Source organism: Amyelois transitella, chromosome 17 (genome assembly GCF_032362555.1).
Source record: "Amyelois transitella isolate CPQ chromosome 17, ilAmyTran1.1, whole genome shotgun sequence".
Lineage (NCBI taxonomy): Eukaryota > Metazoa > Arthropoda > Insecta > Lepidoptera > Pyralidae > Amyelois > Amyelois transitella.
Genome location: NC_083520.1, coordinates 8,161,948 through 8,179,672, shown reverse-complemented (window position 1 = coordinate 8,179,672; position 17,725 = coordinate 8,161,948).

Sequence of the window (17,725 nt, the reverse complement as noted above, 5' to 3'; positions counted from 1 at the left end):
AAAAGCAAGGAAGAAGAAGACAAATGATAACCCTTTAGTTCGCAACAAGAATTGTATTAAAAATTGTTATATTTTTTTAATTATTTGATTTAGTAATGTAATATACTAAATCTAAAAAATATTTAAAAAATTTAATTATATATATTTTTTTAATAAATGGATGTTTAAAATACGTAACATTACGAAGTGGCCAGCATTTAAGTGTGCAAAAATACCGTTATGTATTTTTAACAATGCGAAAGCTACAGGAAAATAAAAATAAAATTTCTGTTGATTTTTTTAAAACATTTATTATTATTATATCTTCAAAAATATAGAATGGTTTAATGGAACTCTTTTAAAAACTGTCATGAACCTAAAAATATTATTGATCATGAAAATTTTTAAAACAGTTGCATTTTTTCTCAAAACATAATCTCAAATAACATTTAGAACATATAACAGTTGTCATACCATTCTTACAAAATTTGCTTTTGCCTGGAGTTGCTATGAAGTCAGGCATGTGACCCACGTGGTCACGGCGAATCGCATCAGAAGGCCTCGGTCCCGTCGGCTTTTGATTTTTTTTACTCACCAGATACTTCTGCCCTGACAAATATTTTAAAACCCCATTTCTTTGCTTTTTTGCTCTGGTTCCTTTATAGGGCACCATCATTTCATCAACACTGTACCAATGTTCTTCTTCTATTTTAAGACAGTTTTGACGTATTACTTCAAAAATCGGCCGAACTTTGAAATAACGATCATCATTTGGTTGGGTATTGTCGACAAAGTGTAAAAATTGACGTATCTGTTCGTAACGCTTTAAACTCAAATTGAAATTAAAACTTTTTAGAAATTTTTGAACGGCATATAAATTTGTGTTTTCTATAATTATTTTTATAACATCTTCATTAAAGAAATCGAAATAGTATTCAGATGGCGACTTTGATTCAGAGCCAAATTTAATAAAAGTTATTTCATCCAAAATTGCAGTTTATTTAAATCTGCCGCCTTCCCATTCAAAATTCAAAGGTTTTTTTAATGAATGCTGTCTTTTTTTTATCAACAAGGTTGGTAAAGGTCTCTTTCTTGAACGAGTGATCTTGAGCACACTTGAAGCTTCAGGAGTTGGTGGAACCGACAAGACAGATAATATTGATTGAATGGCAGGCAAATCTTGTGGTAAATTATGTGATGCGAGAACTTCGGAAGTAGACGGAGTGGATGGTATTACGTCTTCAGGCAAAAGCGTATCATCATGTGACTCGTCTATAATATTCAGACGCTCCAAAGAGAAATCTAGAGAGGGAAGTGCAGAACTATAAACAGTTTCGTCTTTTACTATCTCTTTGTCACCGTCTGATATACTGCTATCCAGAGAGATGAGGACCACAATCTTCTTCACGCGCTCTAAGCGCAACTTATGCTAGAACAAAATCAAGCCACCATTCATGCAAACACCCTCCAACACCATGGTTATTTAAAATAAAAAAGCCTAAATACATTGCTCATCATTTCGCAATGTTAGTTATTGTTAACATTCGTAACTTCGCCTCAATCACCGTTAGCTTCGCAATGTTAATTGTAGCTAACATTCCACTTTTACATGTTATAGAAAACACAAAATGACTTTGTTAGTAATATTTTGTACTAATAATTGTAGAATGCAAACATAAAAACATATTTAATGTAAAATATAACGAAAAATCATGCTTTTAATTAAATAAAAATAATATTTCTTACCATGTGCGCGGGAGCAGTTCGTGGTCGGGACGCTATTTTGTACCTCAATTTCAAAATTTACAACTTAATAACGTTTTATATTTTGCTATGGGTGGGTAGTGATGTCTTTAACTAACTTATCGAAAAAACCGCTGTAGAATCGATATTGTTTTGAAGGTAGAATTTTCGAAATGTGTGTGTTATGTATATCTAACGCTGCGAATTAAAGGGATAATATAACCTTATACATTAAAACAAATTCAAGTACAAAGGTAAATTTCGTTACACTTCCAATTTAATCCTTAGTGGTTTGAAATAAAGTCCAAAGTAAACCGTATTAAAATCTCTAACGTGTGGCCCTTTGACTCCTATAATTGATGTGCAAAACATAAGTAGTGGCTGAAATTGAAATAATTGCTGAAAATATGAAGAAAGAAACATTAATTACCGTCTTGACAAATAAATTATACATAGAACTTTAAACTTTTGGAGTAAGCATAAGCCCAAGGATCATAATAAGTCAACGATTTATTGCAAGCAAACATATAAACCAGTTTCATAAAATGAATAATTTATTTGTAGCATAAACAAACCTTTGGTTATATTTATTTTAATTTGTTCACTTCAGAAGTAATCTTTTGTACTACTCATCTGTTCTAAAGGCATTACCGGTTCTTATCCTGTAAAAAAACAACAAAACTTCTGTAGTGTTTAAGAAAGCATGTCCTAAAATAGGTAAGTCTTTCATCTTCAGTCCGAGATAATGTGCCTCGCGAAGCAATATGCACGCTTAACTTTTTAAATTAACTTGCGGACTCTACATTGTTTTAGCTCCTTGGGAGATGCGCGGCGAAGTTAATTTTAGAAGACGTGCAATCTCACACGACGCCATCTTTAGTGGTTTAAATCACACAAAGTATGTACTAAAATATTGTGTTCAATGTCTATTTTTTTGGGTTCCGTAGTTAAAAAAATTGAGTTACTAATATTTAGTAGATATGTATTAAAAAAATCCAATGAAAATTAGTTAAGAAAAAGCGAGCTTGGCCGGTTTTTTTATTGGAAGTATAATTACATCGCAAGACTTTCTTAGCAAGTAATCAATGCTTGTAATTGTATTTATAAGGATAATTAAATACCATAAATTTACTTATTTAGCTACTAATTGGCACTTCAGACAATTCAGCTACCTACGCCCAGTACATTTAAGCTTGTAAGTAAGTACTATATTCTTTGTGAAGGGTAGAGATCACTGAAAGAATGGGAATTTCGGAGTATATCCCAAATTCCCACAAATGAGAATAAAATTCTTCGTTTTACGCGGGCGCAGTTGCGAGCAGCTCTAGAGTTATTACTTATTTGATGATGAGTACAGATAAGAAGGTACCCAGGTGCATTATTATTTCGAAATGCAACATAGGTAATGCACAAACACCCCACTAATTTCAAGACTGCTAATTTTACCAGAAGCTAACCACAATGGCGACGGCAATTTTGTATGAATGAGGTTAACTTACACATCTCCCAACAAAATACGCTAAAATGAGCTTTATTGTGTTGTATTATGGCGTAACATAAGTGGTATAATTTTGTAAGTGCATAATAGAAATCGTGACATGGTGTGGCGACGTCTAGACGTGTTTTCACGTCATTTGCGACACGTTTGTGTTTAATAATATTAATGGTGACATAGCCTGATCATAATGGTAATTTTAATTAAAAACATTTTTAATAACAAGGTTTATGAAGGCAGCTGTGGCAGATCGCATTTGTCATAAATGACAGTATGTCGCCACCGATATAGTATTGTAAAAACACAGTCAGAAGTCCACAGGTCTTTCAGTGACATAAGACACGCGAGGCACGGGAGCAATAGCATTAAGGCCTAAGAACACACAGACAGGTCTGAAATTAATGAAATTTGTACGTTGGAAACGGCTAACCTGCAAACGTACCTACAATGAACAGAGATTGAAGGAAAACTAAGTTAAAGATTTAGGTTCCTTATATTTCGTCTCAAACGCCAAATAAGTAAGTACCTATACTATAAGTCTACATTAATTTGAAAATAAGCCAGGTCAAAAGAATATTTTTTAGACGGCAGACTTCATTCTTGAAAATTGTTTTAATATTAGGTAATCCTATCAAATCATACAACTGAATTTTGAAAAGTTCTTTTTAAAGTTTATTAAAAGGGTATATCCCTTATAAAGTACATTTCCAGCATAATAACAACACATAACATATACACAGTACCTACCTACGTACTTAACTCAATAATGACTGCAGACGGTTCCGTACAAATACAAGAGCGGAGACAAAAGAATATTTAAATCCCACAGACTGAGAAATCTAATAATGTTGAAAAATTCCGAGACATGGAGGAATTAAAGCTGATTGAATGAAATCACGTGGAACGCAGACGATTGGTGTGCCGATGTTTCATTGACGTAGACAGCCGTTATTGATTCTTTGGATCTTTGTATCAATATAATGCACTCACTTATACCCGTGGATTCGCTCGTAAAAATGATGTCTGATGCGTTTTTCATGGGAATCATTAGATTGACGTCAAACGCATTATGTTCAGTTATAGATTAAACTTTTTAAGGTACGACGTATGTTTTCCGGGTAGGTTATAATTAGGTACAATGTTTCAATAAGGTACAGTCTTAACAAGAAAGGTTTCGAAGGCATTTTTATTTGGTAAGTAAATGTTAAAGCATATTTTCCTTCAATTAAATAAAAGAATCTTCACAAGTCATCTCCAATGCGATACGCAAATATGAGCAGATTTCAATGCACCGACCTTAGCTGGGGGCGATTTGAAGACTCTAATGTGTGCACTTCTTATCGTGGAGACATGCAGTCTATAGACTGGACTGTTAGCAAAAAAATGCAGATATGATAAGTATATTACTACTCCATATAACCTATGATGAAAATGGATTTAAATAATGTTTTAAATATAATAAAAGCGAGTCTGTCTGTTACACGTTCATTATTGCTAATAACTTTTGGTGGAACGCGCGACGCCATTTTTATCTCGCGAAAAACTATTGCTTTCCTATTTCACGTCATACCTAATAAAAAGCGAAACAGGAAAAGTTCCATGCTACGGGGCTAATAATATGGCGTCAAAGATACACATTATTAACACACAATGTTATGAATAAGATCAGGACATGAACCCATTCTAAAGTGAGTTTGTTGTTGCTTTCACGCTTTAAATATCTTAAATAGAAATTGTTTTTTTTTTCAAAACCTAGTTTCTTTGCCGACAGTATCTACATTGTAGAATTTCACATTATCGGGGAATCGGGAGCATTTGAAATATTCATACGTTTAGAAAGCATTAATGCGAGGAGGTTTATCATAAGTGGCTGCTTCTGTCTACAGACGATTTACTGCTCGATTTGGAATCGGAAATTCTGGAGTTGTATTCCTTGTGGATTTCACTTTTTTATTTCCTTTAAATAGGTACATACATATAATTACGTCTTTATACCTAAATGGACTTAAAAGCCACGTTCAGTTGTATGACTAACGATGGAATTATCCAAAAAACGACTAGGTACCTAATTCAATGCAGCCGAGAAATCTCAAGAGGAAACAATATTATTAATAAGAAATCTCTCATTTCCCTCAGCATTTGAAGACTGAATAATCAAATGATATAGAAAAGCGCCAAATATGATTATTCCCACACCCCACAGTTTTCAATGTAAATAAATTAACGGAATAAGCTTAGTCATTATTTCGTATTCATTAATTAAGCTCACATGCGGAGCTTAAACCAATCTTGAGAACAATTGCTTTGCTCGAGTGCCGGGGTGGCCATGATTATGGGAGATCGTGATTTTTACTTTTTTTATTTGTTTATGTTTTTTTTGAGTAGGTAATGTGTTTGTTTTGATTCCGATATTGAGGTGTTTGTATATGTATGTATGTATATCTTAATAACTGAGATAGAATTAGTGGGAGTTAAGTTTTGTAAGAAAGGCACTATTAATTATTAATGTTTCTTCGTAAAATTAAAGTTTACCTATGACTTCCTTTCTTCCTGGCGCAAAAAAATGTCATATTCATGGATATGTATCTATACATATATCACGTCTTTATTCCGTACGAAGTAGACAGGGCCAATAGTCTCAAAAAGATTAAAGCCACGTTCAGTTGGATGGCTCATGTTAAAATTGAGATTACGATAGTGAGTGACGAGCGTATCAAATTCGCCTAATGGAAGAATCCCAAGTTTTCATAGTTGACTTTACAAGCTACTATTGTATGCTATATAAAAATTCATAAACATATTTCCAAAACTGCATGTACCTTCCTGATAATTAAAGTGAAATCCCGAAACATTTTCATGTTATTCACAATATTTTTTTAATGTAGACAATGTGATTTCGTCCATGATATAGATTTAAGAGATCTATATTTGTAAATTGGCGTCTAGTGATAATGCTGCAGTGTAGTTTGTTCCGCCTCTTCTTCTACACATGCGCTTTGGAAGCGGTAGTAGATATAATTAGATTTAAGTGATGCGACGTCAATAAGTGATACCTTGGATCCAATTTTGAAAATAAATCTATTCTATTCTTCTAATTTAACATTAGTTTTTTTTATAATCTGGTCATCCTACTCCGAAGACAAGACGTGTATTACTCTTACTCAAAGTTTTCTATAGAAATCGCGAAAGAAAGGATCCACCCCCTCCACCCCCCCCACAGAGGAGGTAACAATAATACGTTCACACACAATTTCGTTTTGCAAATGCCTGTTCTGTTTGGGAACCAATCTGCATATTTATATGTTTGTTTGCTTGCTCTTTACGTCTGCACTCTGAATTTTAAATTAAGTATTTAAACACGAAGATTCTTAGGATTTCGTGACTTTATTCGAGATTTATAGCACAGTTTTAGCAAACAAATAGGTTCGGTATAAATGTTTGACTGAGATATAAATAATGTATGCACGTAATAATATATTTCTACAAGTACCTATATACACATACATACATAGGTACATATGGTCACGTCTATATCCTTTGTGGGGTAGACAGAGACAACATTCTTGAAAAGACTGATAGGCCACGTTCAGCTATTCAAATAGTGACAGGTTGCTAGCCAATCGCCTCAAAAAATAATCCCAAGATTGTAAGCCTACCCCTTAGTCGCCTTTTACGACATCCATGGGAAAGAGATGGAGTGGTCCTATTCTTTTTTGTATTGGTGCTGGGAACCACACGGCACTACAAAGTATTTTTGCAAATAATATCTATCTTATAAGCTTTGGCCGGCCTCATCGCACGTGTGGTTTCTTTTTTCGCAATAAAAAGTAGCCTATGTTTTTCATCGGTGTCAACTTTATATGTCTACAGTAAAAATGTCATCAAAATCGTTTACTGGTTTATGCATGAAAGCGTAACGCAGATATTGACTGACAGACAGAGTCTAGAAAAATGTAAAGTTTGCTGTCCCTAAAAGACTTTCAACTTTATAACTCCTATTCCTTGATTAATTTTCACAATATGTGTGGGACAGAGTTGCAGCTGACTTATACAATGTTTTTTCGCCGGAAAAACTATATGAAAGTAAATAACATTAAAGATAGAAAAAAGTCAGCTAGACGACTTATTAATAACACGAACGTGTCCTTAAAATAAGCTAAAATAGGAACAAAAATCCTTAGTACTCCCGGGAACCCTTAACAATGCTTAATAATGGTTTGGAATCGCGATACGTTCATTAAGACGCCTTTTGTTCCGAAATGTATTTTGGGGGTAGGCAAAAATTATAACATACAGTGCGACGTGGAATAAGTGGTGAAATATCAATGGATAGGGCTGCCACTCGAGGGGAAACTGAGTGAAATTAAGGTTGGAAATACACTTGCATTTAAAAAATAAAAGTTTAAAATTTTTATGTTTGTGTAAATAAAAAATGTAAAGTTTTTTTCTGTTTGGTCAGCTGGTTGACTGGTAGAAAATGGCCAAACGGTATTAAGTCCGCCTTTTGTACAATTTTATTTTTGTTCAATAAAGTTTTAAATAAATAAGTATTAACAACGGTTCTGCATATAGGTAATGAGGTCGAAAATTTTGCAAAAAGAAGAAAATTATTTTAATTACGTACAGTTATTCAGTTATTTGAAAACCGTATGTAGATAAAGGCATAGCTAAAACTACTAAGCATATGAATTAATTATATGTCATATTTACCAGAGTTGCGTTAATTTAATCAGAATTGTGTTTACGTAAAAGAAGTAAATTTTTTGCAAGAAAATCTTAATAAATAAAATACATCAATAATGACAACCCTACTACACACGTCAGCTAAATATAAAGTAGCGACGCCTCGCGTTAACGCTGAGAAAACACCCAATCCACAGGGTGCTCTAAATTAATTTCGCGAGCCAGATGAATAATATCCGATTCATACGTTCTTCTTACTGTCGCGTGTATTTTTTGTATTAAATTTAGGTCATTGCGACTCGCACACTTAGATAAAGAAAATCTGAACAGAAATTCGTGATTGTTATATTTATTTATTGGTTAGTTTGGTTCAGTTTAGGTTCATAAGATCTTAGGTGCTTGCTTCCAAGTTAGTTGATCCACGTGAGTTTTGCATTTACATTGCTCAAAGGCAAAGAAGTCCAAGGCCGAAATTCGGAATTCGTCCCACCTGGAGACCCGTGTGCGCTTTTGCCGCTTAAGCTTAAGTGTTCCGCTGTAACAGTGAATGCCCTTCAGGCAAACTACGTTCTCATAGTAAAAAAGTGGCTTTCAAGTTTTAATGTTCCCCTTTTTTTACTAACGACCAATGAATACATGTTATGATAAATTGTTAAATTTGTTAAGAGAAAATTTTATTTCATAGCTATGTTAGGTAGTCGTTTTTTACCCCGGTTAAATTGTAAGACAGGGGTATCCTTTGATACCCCTGTCTTACAAAAAGTCTTTGTCTTAAAGAAGTGTAAGTTGCTTGTAAGTACTTTTACTTTTACTTACAAGCAACTTACACTTCTAGCCAATCCCACAAAATTTATTGTTATACTGTACCTAGTTTCAAACTACATTTTGAACGCGACATGTTTTATTGTAGAAATCTAGAATAGAATAGAAATTTAGAATAGAAGTACTTTTATATGCACATGTATTTTGTGGCGAGAAATAAAATATAGGTAAGACGGTTGATTATTTTTTAACTTCACTTATCAGATTCTTATTTAAATGAATAAACGCTATTTTATTTCATTTATTATATAACTGATATGGAAGTTCTACAAGGTAAGAAATACTTAGTCATTTTATTTATAAAAAAAATGAATAAACATAAAATCAACCTGTACATGATTACCGCCAGTATTAATTCGAAATCGCAGCGCGGGTGAACGCGCTAAATTAACAATGCTTTACGCGTGACTTTACTTCTGTTGATACTTGATTCTTATCAATTTCACAAAGTGTTTGATATGAATAGATATTAAATTTTCTTTTGCAAAGTTTGGTAGTGAATTTTTGGGTAAGAAGCAACTAACTATGAAAATGAAAAAAAAAATTTGTGCATTTTGCTTTGGGCGATGGGCTGGCAATATATTATTACCTGAATCTGCTACCATACTACTTTGGACTATATTCTTTTCTTTATTTGGCTAGATTATTAGATCTCTCTATTGGAGGTGATACATACATGTAGGTTTAGTGTCCGTCAGTTGTAAAACTTTTGCCATATAATATGTTAACTTTAACAAGATTTTGCCATTTATCAGAAATCTTATAAGTACCTATAACTTACATTACATTTACATTTTAAAATGGTTTTCTTAATAACAATTTATTTTGTAGAAAAACCGTAATATTAATAAAAATTAAAATTGAATAGGATATTTTGCTGTTATTCACAGACTTTACACAGAAAAAAAACAAACAAATAGGATATTTCAAGCTATCATCTAGAATAGTTCTGCTATCCGATGAAAGATGGCGCTAGTATGCAGTTTATTTGTTAGTTTATTTTTATTGTGAACTTGCAAATAATACCAAAGACGGGAAATACCTATTTGAGGAAAGTGAAGCATTTATGTATGTTTATATTCGAAACAAGCTTTTGCGCGCGGATTCGCTGCCGGGGGTAATTTCAGAAAAAAAGGACCTAACCTTAGTGAACCCGAAGTTCTATTCTATATCTGTGGCAAATTTCGTGAAAATCAGTCCATTTGTTTTTGAGTTTATTCGTTACAAACGTACAAAAATACAAATATTTTCTCTTTATTAGTGTCAATAAAAAAAAATCAAGTTCAAGTTGAATCTAATATTCGGCACAACAAAAACATCGATATAAAACCGATGCAGTATCGATTATATTCGTCATAACATCGATTTGATATCCGATATCAGTTAATAAGACGTCAACACTTGCTATCGTTTACATTGTTCTTACTGTCTGTCTATCTGTTCTTTTGTTTTGTTAATTAGGATAGTTAGTCGAGGATGACTCGCCTTTTAGGAGATTACAAAGAGGAGTCATGTTTTAATAAGAATAACAACAATATTAAACCTACTTACAATAGTAATTAGATTAAATCTAACATATCAGGAAAGAGTCATCGGCACGTTAAACTGTTTTGAATGTAGTCTTTTTGTTACCATCATTCGGTAGGTACTTTTTTCTGTTGGTTGTTCCCATGTCGTAAAAGACGACTAAAGCCCCTTCTTAATAAGCTTGGAATAATTGTAGGCGATGGGCTAGCAACCTGTAAATGCATACATACATATAGTCACGTCTTTATCCCTCATGGGGCAGACAGAGCCAACAATCTTGAAAAGACTGATAGGCCACGTTTGGCTTAATGATACTGTTTGGCTAACAACCTGTCATTATTTGAATCCCAATTTTAATTCTATCATTAAGAAAAACAACTGAACGTTGCCTATCAGTCTTTTTAAGACTGTTGGCTCTGTCTTCCCCGCTAGTGATAATATGTACTTATGTATGTACAAAACCCAATGCCATACATACATAAGGTCACGTCTATATCCCTTGCGGGGTAGACAGAGCCAACAGTCTTGAAAAGACTGAATGGCCACGTTCAGCTATTTGGCTTAATGATAGAATTGAGATTCAAATAGTGACAGGTTGCTAGCCCATCGCCTGAAAAAGAATCCCGAGTTGCAAGCCTATCCCTTAGTCGCCTTTTACGACATCCATGGGAAAGAGATGGAGTGGTCCTATTCTTTTTTGTATTGGTGCCGGCAACCACACGGCACAATGCCCAATGCCATATGACATCAATCAAGTGAAAGAAAAACAGAAAACCCTACCTATTAAAAAGTAAAATAAAAAAAACTAAACTTATACGTACGAATCGATATTAGATCGATTTAAAATCCAACAAAAGACAGGATGTGGTCGTCGCGTCCGAACGCGCATGTATCTTGACATAATTTACTTGTACATTCAAAAAATAATCGGTATTCCTTTTTGTTGAAAAGATAAAGTCGAAAGTTGAAGGACTATTGGATGAATCAACGGTATTAGTAGTGTGGTAGGGTCGCGTGCGTGCAAATCGATTATCTTAAAGGATTAACGATTGTGTGATTTGAGATCGAATGTCTGATTCGAAGATTATTGTGGTGGAAGTTTATGAATGTAGATCTATATTAAAACTAGTTTCGCCCGCGTGAAGTACCTTTTGTCTTACTCCGTACTCTATACCTACTACATGAAGGAAAAATTTAATGAATATTGGTTAAGTGGTTTTGACGTAAAAGACGGACAAACAAACACACCATATTTTCACGTATCGGTAAAAAATATTAAGAGGACAGTATTTAAAAACGATTTATTCATTCTTTTACTTACTTTACTTTGGGCTTTCAATCCAACATCTGAGAGTGTATTACGAAATACCTATAAAGCTTTAGATAAAAGGGAAAGGTAAAAATGTTATTTTATTCTAATAAAATTGCAAGCAAATACATTTTGTTCAAAATCAAAATTATTAATTTGCCTACTTAAATTCTGCACAAAATAAGTAATAAAACAAGTTTCACCTCTTAACCTTTTCACTTTAAAATATAACAGCAATAACAATAAAGCCAGATATTTATAGAACAAGGTAAATAGCTCGCTACAGTTCTTAGCTATCTTCAGACCAATCTTTAGTCCGTGCTCTCGTTCGAACTTCATTTCCCAAACGGATCGTTCCCACGGCGTCTGCACATCACTACTTAGCCATCAGTCTTCTTCAACTAAAGCTTGGAACAACAACTTGATTTTAAACCAAGTAACTAAAGAAATAAAGTCTACTATTACTCGTTCCCGAAACGATTAGAGATGCGTTCAGTTTAAACTTCGTTCCAATTTCAAAAGACTTTGTTTTCTTTTCTATTAGGAAAATTTGAATTTTGTACGTCTCGTTATAAGGTTGTGTTTTGTTTTGTCCAATACTGGCAGCTGAGACTGTTTCAGCGTAGCGAATGTATGTAATACGGTATTCAAATATTTCGTGAATCATGCGCATTCGTGTGTATAATTACGTTTTTACCAGAGCTCGGTTTATTATTCAGGGATGGCCAAAGATATTTTTCTATGAATGAATGGTCTGAAAATGTAAAACAGGTACCTGGTTGAAGATAGGAAGATTTGCTTAGTTATTACAAAGCATTACCAATAATTGAAGACATACCATTGTATCAATCGCACCAATTACATAATTTGAATCTCTGTCGATACCAAAATTCAAGGAACTAAAAGGATTATAATGTTTTCGTTAGTTATTAAAGTAGTATTTTAATGTTGACTATCAAGTGAGTACATAAAATAAGTCCCTGTTAATATCAATAAAAACATATATAAACACAAAAGGTACATAAGGATATATAAAACACATAAGGATGTAATTTTAACCAGTATTGAAATGTTAAAAATGATTTTGAGTACCTAAGTATTTTATTTATGTATACCTAATAGGAGAAGGCGGGAATTTCTTGCCCAATTCGCGAGGATTCTACATCTTTGCTCGTATCCACTAAAAAAAAAAGGAAAAACTGCCAACCCTGTCATAATTATAACGGGCCTTGCGTAGATCAGTAGCGAATTTGCATTTGGCCAGTATCACGTCGCGGCTGATCTGTGACCTCCTTAATAGGAGCCGTCGGCTTTTTTGAAATCTTCAAAATTCGAAATTCATTCCGATTTCTTTGAAATTGTAATATGTAGTTTGTATAAAAGTATTGAATATAAAAAAGGATACGGACGAATTGAGAACCTCTTCCTTTTTTGAAGTCTTAGAAGGTTAAAAAAAGAAATTAGGTTCCTTTGTCTTTCTTACTAATTACTCCTGACTAGGCCTTTGGGCATAGTATATAAAAAATAATGAAGATGCCGTGTAGTTCCCGGCACTTTAGAATATGACAACTCAATCTCTTACACATCCACTTTCCTGAATGTGCAAGTTTCCTCATGATGTTTTCCCTCATCGTAAGAGCATCAAAATAATATAATCATTTACTAGATTTACCCAATAGAAATGTAAATTACTCGTATAAGCAAAAGTACCTGGGTGACGGAAAAATTTTTTAATGTAGTAAAATTAAAAAATTAAAGTAAATTATTAAGTCTGGTAGGTACTATGAAAAAGACTTAACTTTCCAATTTTTACATACATACATACAACACATGGTCACGTCTATATCCCTTGTGGGGTAGACAGAGCCAACAGTCTTGAAACGACTGATAGGCCACGCTCAGCTATTTGGCTTATTGATAGAATTGAGATTCAAATGGAGACAGGTTGCTAGCCCATCGCCTAAAAAAGAATCCCAAGCTTGTAAGTCTATCCCTAAGTCGCCTTTTACGACATCCATGGGAAAGAGATGGAGTGGTTCGATTCTTTTTTGTACTGGTGCCGGGAACCACACGGCACAATTTTAACTGCCCCAGATACTTTAATGTTTTCAGTGAAACGTAACCCAAATGAAACCCTAACTGGGCAATAAATAACTCCAAAGAATTGTAATTAATAATGCAGGAATAATATCCCCGAAGAAATAATGGGAAAGCCGCGAGAAGGGTTGCAAAGAATTAAGAATTAGTGGGCCTCATTTTGTATTTGCGTGTGCCGTGTGGTTCCAGGCGCTATAAAATAGATGTCCTTTGATAGGATTTCACAATCTTCACGGGATGAGAAGAAGCTGGCACTGACTTCTTTTCTAGCATTACAACTTGCTCTAAATGATGTGCCTATTCCCTAAGTCGACTTTTACGATATTCATTGGAAATAGGTGGAACGGTCCAATTCTAATGGTCCGAGAATCACACTCCTCTGCTGGTTTAACCCCACTTTTTACCTTAGAATGTCCTTAATGTTATTGATAAAGTTTGTAAATTGTTGATGTTGATTGTTGTTTTTTCTTTTACGCATGTATGTACTATGTATCGGATTTTCATAAGCATTAATAAAGTTAAGACGTTGGAATATATAATTAATTTTTTAAAAAAGATAAAAAGTTAAAATAAAGATTTCAATAATTTGAGTAAGTCTAAAAAAAATCCTGTTTCTTGGTTCATGCGGACGAAGTCGCGGGTAACAGCTATTAATAATACAAATCCAATGCGTGTTTGTTCTGTTGTGCAGTATTGTCAATGGATGGGCGTGGTCACGACTCGGGAACGAAACGGACCTTTAGAGATTGCGAGTCGCGTGCAATTAGTTGAACAAGACTATCATAGAGATATCTATGTAATGGTTATGAATAATTTCGCAAATTACACGCGCTAATTTATAATACAAAGGAACACAGGTTCAAGGCCGTGTGGTTCCCGGCACCATAAGAAAAAAGAATAGGACTGCTCCATCTCTTTCGCATGGATGTCGTAAAAGGCGACTAAGGGAAAGGCTTATAAACTTGGGATTCTTCTTTTAGGCGACAGGCTAGCAACCTGTCACTATTTGAATCTCTATTCTAGATATCATTAAGCCAAACAGCTGAACGTGGCCTATCACTATTTTTAAGACTGATGGCTCTGTCTACCCCGCAAGGGTTATAGGCGTGATTATATGTATGTATGTCCAAGGAAACTAGTTATAATTTTCAACCAGTAAAAGTACCTTATGTCCATGTCCAGACTCTTATTATACTTATTTAAACCAGAACGAAAATTGAAATAAAAAAATAAAATGAAATTTTTCTCTATAGTATGGAGTCGGCCAGAGAGGCCAATTATGAGTGCATATTTCACAAAAGTAAGAGTAACACAAGACATATTAAGTATGTCTTATCCAAGTTTGTTAATATCCACACAGTAACCGTAAAACAATTGCCAAATAATATTACAGCATGCAAAGTTTCCATGCAAAGGCTTAGAAACTAGCTGAGAATGCAACAAGGAATATGCATTGATGAGAGAGATAAATAATGATTTACCGTTTCATGTCCAAGATGGATTAACGTAAGCATAATACAGGGTGAAGCAAATTATCCCAACTGATATTATAAATGAGAAAGTTAGTTATTTGTTTGTCGTCTCTTCACGCGTTATTTACGTACAGAAAAACAATTATGATTCCGGAGAAGGACATAGTGTATTTTTGATGCCTGTAAAAACTGTAGTTCCCATGAGATTCGCAAAAATCCTGTATTCTTTTGCGGCGCTAAATTCGTGAGTGTAGGTAAAAACCGCGCAGGCGACTTAAATAAATAGCTGCGAGTAAAAGCTAGTAATATTTTAAGTAAAGTCAGTTAAGGAATTGAAATATTTGAAGTCAAATCATGTCGAGTCGATTATGGTTCAGAGACACATCCTCCGCTCCTCTCCTGTTGGTTGAGGATGTGATTGGCACTAACTGCTTCTGCTGTCTTGCTTTTTCAAAGGAGGTGTTAAGGTGTCAAATAAATTAATAGAATAATTTGACAGTTCTTAAGCATTGTGAAAGTCTAGTAACAAAGTACTTTTCCGAAAAGTAAATTCTTAAAAAAAATAAATATATGTTTATCGATGTTTATTGTTCTTTTGTCAAATAGATGTGCTTATTTTACAAGTCATAGTAACTATATTATATTTGCATTTTCTTTTAATTAATTTGCAAATTTAATCGTTCCTTTGTACCTAATAAATTATTATTTTTACAACTTGATATTACAGACAATAAAATAAAAAAAATACCAATAAAATCAATAGCACCCTGTACATAAACAACAACATATTGGCCACCGGCCGCAAATCTAGCCATTCACAGAAACGTCATATATTAAGATTTGTCAGCAACAGATATATATTCTGATTTATAGTTACGGCCCCCACACGGCGAGTGACCGATTTAGATAAAACATAGCGCGCTGTGTATATTATTATATCTGTTTTTGTATCACGAATGCACCTGATGTATGGCTGCTGTTTTTGTGTTAGGTATTCAGAGGAATTGCGGCCATTTTGGTTACGATTGTATTGGATATAGTTAGAATTGTATCATATATAATTGAGTAATGTTTTAAGGTAATACACGCATATAATAACGTCTTTATTCCTTTCGAAGTAGACAGAGCCCACAATCTTAAAAATACTGATATACTGATCTGTCTGATATAGACGTGATTATATGTATGTACATATGTATGTAACAGAATTCTCTGTAAAAATATTTCCCCAAATCTCACCGCCACTAAGATTCGGGGCCTCGGCCTCGCTAAATCTTTGGAGGTATGCATGGACCAAGCGTATGTTTACCTATGCATGTATATCAATGCGACTTCAGCCACCCGACTTATGTCCGTACGATCAGGTCAAGCGGATACCCCCTTAATTATCGAATATCTTAATTGGATTCACTCAGTCAAGCATTATTTATTTACACACAGCTTAATCCTTCAATAAACTGTAGTGGGGCCTATTCACTTGTACTTTTTATTAAATAACTGTTGTTAGTTTGTTTGTTTGTAATATCTTTGTTACATAGAAATTTGCACAGTAGCAAGAAAATACCTAGTACCTACATAGTTATACATACATACATATGATCACGTCTATATCCCTTGTGGGGTAGACACAGCCAACAGTCTTGAAAACACTGATGGGCCACGTTCAGCTATTTGGCTTAATGATAGAATTGAGATTCAAATAGTGACAGGTTGGCTAGTCCATCGCCTACAAAAGAATCCCAAGTTTATAAGCCTATCCTTTAGTCGCCTTTTACGACATCCATGGGAAAGAGATGGAGTGGTCTTATTCTTTTTTGTATTAGTGCTAGGAACCACGCGGCATTTGTTGGTTACATACTACTCTGTCAAGAAAGTAGCAGGAAAAGATCAATAATACACAAACTGTTTGTTATTCATCCAAATTTATTTTATCACCTTCAAAATATGCTCCTATAGAAACGATACACTTACGCCAACGAATAATCCAATCATCAAAACATTTTTTAAACGCTGTTTCCGGAATTGAGGTCAGTTCTCGCCGCGAATTCTCTTTTATGTCTTCTACCGATTGAAAACGGGTGCCACGAAGTGGTAATTTGAGTTTAGGAAAAAGAAAAAAGTCGGCTGGAGCCATATCTGGTGAATATGGTGGTTGCTCGATGGTATTTGTTGAGTGTTTGGTTAAAAATTCGTTCACAATGATGGCCTTGTGCGAAGGTGCATTATCATGGTGCAAAATCCAAGAATTTTCTTTCCACAAATCTGGCCTTTTTCGTCGGATTTGCTCTCTTAAACGCCGCATAACACTCAAATAATATTCCTTATTTACCGTTTGACCTTCCGGCAAGAATTCCGAGTGCACAACACCGCCATAGTCAAAGAAAACAGTCAACATGACTTTGACTTTTGAACGACTTTGGCGTGGTTTTTTCGGTTTCGGTTCAGTTGGAAGGCGCCACTCCGAAGCTTGTTGACTAGTTTGCATGTCAAACTCGTAAACCCACGTCTCGTCACCAGTAACAATGCGTTTCATGAATGTTGGGTCGGAATTGACTCGTTCTAGCATGTCCTCAGCGACTCTCATGCGATTGAGTTTTT